This window comes from Chelonoidis abingdonii, chromosome 2, assembly GCF_003597395.2.
Source record: "Chelonoidis abingdonii isolate Lonesome George chromosome 2, CheloAbing_2.0, whole genome shotgun sequence".
NCBI lineage: Eukaryota > Metazoa > Chordata > Testudines > Testudinidae > Chelonoidis > Chelonoidis abingdonii.
Window position 1 is genome coordinate 69,452,685 of NC_133770.1, and position 6,700 is coordinate 69,459,384.

A 6,700-nucleotide genomic window follows, 5' to 3' on the forward strand; every position below is an offset into this window, starting at 1 on the left:
TGTAGCGGAGCAGTTTCTGCCACTACACATAGGGGGCTGAAGCCAGGATCCCCAGAGGCCCCCCCTGCTAAAGCTGGGATCCCCAGTGCCCTCCCCCCCGCTGAAGTTGGGAGCCACACTGGGAAGCCCCTGCCACCCACACACAGCCCTTAGCTACCTACTGCCTGCACCCCAAGCTACTCCCATGCCAGCATACAGCCACGAGCTATCCCGTCCCTGCAACCTGAGCAATTTTCAAACTTTTTGAATTGAGTCCCCACTTTGAGTTATATTTTTGATTGCATCCCCCCCACAGCCCAGACAGGCTGGGTGGCCTTCTGAGTGAGTGAGGGGGTGGAGATGGCGCTCCCTCTCTGGATCCCATTGTGCGGAGATGACTCAAGCCCCTCCAGCCCTTGCTCTCCCCACCACATAGAAGTAAAACTATGCCTACACCCAAGGATCCCCCCCGCCTCGACCCGGAACCCTGATTTTACCCCAACCCCTGCTGGGCCCTGGAGTTTTTACAACCAATTGAGGGGGGGGCCTCAGCAAGCAAAAGGTTGAGAACCCCTGTGTTAAAACACTTTATGGCCAAGTAAATTTCACCTGCAGATTCAGCTGCATATGCACTATTACATACTTTTTGTATTTTCCTTTAGAGGTGGCTTGATTTCAGTTGTGGACAAAGTGATTCCTATTTATAGTTTGTACATTAGTTTATAAAGCACTTCAGGATCTTTTGGGATGATGAGCACTCTGAGCCTAATTTTTAGAGGGAGTGAGTATCCAGAACTCCAGTTGTGTACAGGAGCTGCAGGTGCTCAGCCCCGCTGAAAATTAGCCCCTATATGAACGTAATACAGTATTACTAACAGGAAGAAATGAAGGTCAATTTGTCACATAGCTACTGTAGTAAAAGATGCAATGGAAATGTGGACAGATGTCTCATTCTAAAGGAATGGTGTAAAGATGAATAAAACCATATGTTGTACAAAATACACAACTGAATGGCCTCACACTGAGAAATTTGGTTACAACTTTTTATTTTTAAAAATACATTTACAGGTTGCTGAAATCACTACTGTCGAGGGCCACTGCATTTCCCACACATGAGCACCTAATGGATGGTTCTGTATTACTACACTTCAGTAGTGGAACTGGAAATCTACCTCTGAGAAAAAGGTAAGTAAACTTTTTGTTTCCTCTTTCATATTTTACCTCCTAAAATGAGAACATTATCTGAGCACAGCTTAGAAACATGTATCTTGAAAAATGTAATTTACTCACATTTTATGTTAATTTCTTGCTGCTGTTAACTGAAATACAATCTCATAAAGGAAATTCACCTTTTTAAAAATCTGACTTTTCTCTGGAAATATTTATGAATACCTTTAATAATTTATGTATGCCTAGACCCACAAAGATATATGTAAACTATTCTCAGATAAATACTTTTATCATCTTAAGAGATAAAGAGCTTGAGGCAGAAGACAGGAATCTCTTGTATATACACCTCTGTGATGAATATATTTGTCAACTGAGTGCCATTGTGATGAATTTCAGAGAAGATGAAAAGCATTTCCATGACGGTGAAAAATTTGTAACTCGAAGCGAGAACGAAGCAAATAGTTTGTATTTATCTTTGCATCTTAATAGACAACCTTATTCCTGTTTTTATCTTCTTTTCTTCATTCTTCCACTAAGGTTTTTTCACTTGTATGAAATATTAACAAGAAAAGGAATTCAATTAGAAAAGCTTGTCATCTTTGTCATTCACAGTTGGCTACAGAAACTTTAGTCTGATGCATTTCACTTGTACTGATTTTAACCTTTGTTTTGACCAGAGAGCCAAGAGATACAGGAAGAACTGATCTGAATATAAAAAAATAACTATTAATTATGATTTAATAAATGATAATCTCACCTCTCCCCTAGTGACCCACTATCAGTTGAGATCAGCAGAGATCATTGACTCAATGGGCACAAGATCGAGACCTAAATGAGAGGGAGTTGCTGGCAGTATATTCTCTGTGAAGGGTCCTCAATTTTGGAATTTGAGTCCTACCTTGGTCTGCCAGAGCCTGGGTTTCTTCACTTACAGGGCATGCTACAAAGCCCATATTTTCTTAGACTTTGAGGGGTTGGGCTGAGACATGGTTATAGTGATGAATGAGGTATAAAACCCTATATAGAATAGAATAGTGGTTAAATTCCTGGTCAGTGATTTTTTTACTTTGTATGATTTCATCTATGAGCTAGGTGCACAGAGCATATGATGGGTGCCTCTAGCTGCGTAGGTCCCCGTCTATTTTATATTAATTTAAATAAGTAAATATTACAGCAGTGCCCAGGACTGGCGTCTCGTTATGCTGGGCACTGCATACTCATAAAAGGAATGACAGCTCCTGCCTCAGAGAGTCTACAACAATACAACACTAAGCCATATATTAACTTCTATAAGAAAGATAAGAGCCCTAACGCATAAAATGCAAGTCATGGCAGAATTATTTTAGTATACCAGAAAAAAGCTCCATCTTGTGTATTTTTTGCAGAAGTTAGGACCCTTTTGCAGTATAAAATTGTTTTCTATTTTGTAGGTAACTGTAGGGTATCCAAAGAATTTGTTCAGTCGTGTTTAGATCAACACACATTTTTAGCATGATGTTTTATATATTTTGTAACTTTTAAAAAAATGAAAATAACATACTTTCAGAAGATGACTTATGAATCTGACAGTATAGGAATAAGTGTAATTAAAATAATTTACTGCAGATGTTAACACAAAATATTCCCTAAAGTACTGGATGTAGTGTTCTACATTGCCATAAGGTAACTTGGCTAAATTTAAACTTATATAAATGGAGATAGCATAATGAAACTGAAAAGCTGGAACCAGTCCCTTGCACAGTTTGACAGTGGTTACTTACAAGCTATTGGCCTGTACAGCACAGTACTGACTTATAGGAACACACACACACACAAACACACATGTAAATGAAGCAGAACATGAAAATGCTCTAAAATGCATTTGTTCTCTAAAAATCCATATTTCTCAGGTTTGTACAATATACCAAATCTGAATGTACAGGCTTTCAAGATTTATGTGAGATTATCAAATTCTATCTTTTAATAATAGACATTCTCATGTAGTAATAGTAGGTTATAAAATTCAACACACTGTGAAAAATTAATCTGTGGAAAGACTTGATCACTATAAGCCCTGTTGTGTAAACAGTACTATATAGCAACTTCATCTTATTTGAAGTATGATTAAGGAAATGTAAAAAAATCTTACCACTATAATGTTTGGTATGGCATTGGATTGTGCACACAGTTTTGACTTCTTTATGAATTATTATTATTATTATTATTAGTCGTGTTACTGTAGCCCCTTAGTCATGGACCAGAACTCCACTGTGCTGGGGGCTGTACAAACATAGAACAAAAAATATGGTCTCTGCCAGGGAGAGCTTACAACCTAAGTATGAGACTAGTGACAACTAGTGGATACAGACTGATGAATGGGGAAGTACAAGAAAACAATGGGACAATATTGGTTGTGGTAATAGGCCATGGTCTATTCTCAAGTTTTTTGTAGGCATCACACCAAAGGAGAGTATAAAGAAGGAATTTGAAGGAGCATAATGAAGTGCCTTTGCAGATATTTATGGAGAGTTTCTCCCAAGTGTGAGGGACAGCATGGGAGAAAGCATGAAGGTGCTTGTGTCAGATTTTTATAAGTGGATGATGGATACCAGTATTTTGGCCCATCAGAGGTGAGAGTTGGCTTCTCAACTGTGAATGAAAGATGTTAGGTAGGCTGGAGTATGCCGTGAAGCCTAGGATTTGGGAAATGAGGACAAGCATGGGTGGTGGGTGAATTGCCGGCTGGGGGAGGCTAGCCCCCAGCTGACCCTGCCTGAGGACCCATCCTCCTTCCCCCACTGTAGCCCCCCCTCGCACCCAGCCCCAGAATGCTGGGTGGGTGGCACGCAGCAGCCTGCGAGCACAGGGTCGGCGGCGTGCAGCCCCCACCCCTGCGCATAGGGTGTGTGGGAGGTGCATGGCTCCCCCCGGCCTCCGAGTGCAGGGCGAGTGGGCAGAACATGCCCCCTTCCAGCCCCTGAGCACAGGGTGGGCGCACGGCGCGCCCCTCCCGATTTCCCCCAAGCACAGGGCAGGCAGTCCCAGTGCTTCTAGCCCACCCCCCCCCCCAGTGCCAGGTGGTGCAGTCCGAGCACCCAGGGCCTCCCAGTGCTGGGCAGCCCCAACCACCCCAAGTCCCAACCACCCTAGCTCCAGCCCCAGCAGACTTCCCTGAAGAGGAGCAGCCTGCCTGGGCTGGGGCCAAGGGGGAAGGGCAAGCAGGGCTTCAGGGAGGAGTGTGAGCAGGGCTACACTGGGCTGTTTGGGGAGGCACAACCTTCCCCAGCCTATGCACCATGCCGCCGATGATGACAAATAGCTTAGGTCTGATGCACTAGAGAAGGGGGAGGCAGTAGAGCAGAAAGGGGAGACGTTTTCAGAACAACAGGGCTAGGAAATTATCTTTGCCGCAGTATTCTATATGGATATGAGCAGAGCAAGATTGCATTTGTCTAAGCCAAACAGAAGGATGGTGCAGTAATTGAGATGTGGAATGATGAGAGCCTGGATATGAGTTTTAGCTATGATGGTGGATGGTAAGGAAAGGCTGTATCTTAGAGATCTTATGCAGAGGGAATTGTTAAGATTTAGACATGGATGTGATGACCTAGAGCAGTGGTGGACAACTTGCGGACTGCGGGCCACACGCAGCCTGCCAGGCAGGGTACTCCACTGGTGGGCTGTGAGGCAGTTTGTTTATATTGACCATCCGCAGGCACGGCCACTTGCAGCTCCCAGTGGCCGTGGTTCGCTTTTCCCGGCCAGTGGGAGCTGCGGGAAGCAGCACAGGCCGCAAGAACATGCTGGCCACTGCTTCCCTGCAGACAGTCAATGTAAACAAACTGTCTCGCAGCCCACCATCTGATTACCTTGATAGGCCGCCTGTGGCCCGCGGGCTGCAGGTTGCCCACTACCGACCTAGAGAGAGGTCCAAGTCGAAGATGACACCCAAGTTATGGATCTGAGTGACAAACAGGATGGTGGTGTGGTCCACAGTGGTCAAGAAAGGAGGTTGGGGGGAGAGATGGAAGGTTGAGAGCTCTTTTTTAGTCATGTTGAGCTTGAGCTGACAGCTAAGTATCGATGAGATGTCAGAGAGACATGTATCACTAACCTTTTAACATCTCACCACATGTTAAAGTTGTTGAAGCCTATGATAATCAAGTCACTAAATTAACTAAAATAAAAGAGAACTATCAGTCTAATGTGTGAATAAGAGGAGTTCACACTGTAGTGCATAAACTGCTGCTGTATTGCTCTTTAGTTCAAGCTGAAACTCACAATGAGTTTACATTTCCTTCTTTCTTATCATATGAGGATTGTTATTCTCCCTGTTGGGGTAGAGATGTTAGCTATGCACTTTACACTGTGTATTAATTCAGTAACTGAGGGTTATATGTCCCTAAGATTATGGACAAGGACAAATCTGCACTCCAGGTGAGACACTGTGTTTCTTTTATCCATAAATGCCTGGGAAGAAACAAGGTGTGATACATTGTTGCAAATAATTTTCTAAACTGCAGCTATTTTAATTAATGCAATTAATTTTATCTGAAGACAGAATAGTGTCAGAGTAGTAATGAGAACTGCTAGACTAGACAGAGAAATTTCTAGAAACTGGTGAGACTGGCTCCTCCAAAAGACATTTTTAGATCCTCCTCCCACTGGGCTGTGAATTTTAAGCTGTGCCTCTTAAAGGCATAGCACAGAATTTCACCTTTTGTTTTTTGTTTAACTTAAACAATTAATTCACTTTTTAAATAAAGGAAGCCTTTGTTAAAGAGTCTATTGCGTTAAGCCTCTGGAGTCTGAGAATTCACAATAAACATCCATTAGACTTAAAACAAAACAAAACAAAACCTTTCACTTGGTACCTGATGCAGTTATTTGCATCTTTACAAAGAAAGTCTAAAGCATTGTCCTATCAGAACAGAAGCATATTACATCCACTGTACTGAGTTGGTCTGAACCTGTAAAAAAAGAGAGCAGAGAGTTTTCATCACTTTTTCACACGTGTATATAACTAAACAGTGTATAAGGCAGTGGGGATTCAGGCCTCACGAGTCAAGTAAATGGAAACTAAATTAGCATCCAAAAAGAATTTCATCCGGAAAAGACAGTCAGACTCAGGAAAGAGAAAGCTAATTTGGGCTGAGATATCAAGAATTACTTCCAGCCTAATTTAAGGCTGGAAGAAACAAAAATATATCACACTACACAGGAGCAGAAGGGGGTAGTTGACACTTGGTTTATAATAATTAAAAGTTACAAATATATGTACAATATGTCTGTAAATATATATATTTGATTGAATACTTTCCCCAAAACCTTTCATACAGCAGGTTACTTGACTTCTTACACTGTAAACTCGGCAGGTCAAGGAGCATGTATTCATATTTGTCTATACAGTGCCCATTCTAAGGTCTCTTAATGTTACAATAACATAACTATAAAATAATAATAGTAACACAAATTTATCTTTACTCTGAGCAATGACTAAGCTAAGACCAGATGTGCATAATTAGCAGACACCTCAACAAGTTCAAAGAAGCTTTTGAAATTATCCTTGGAG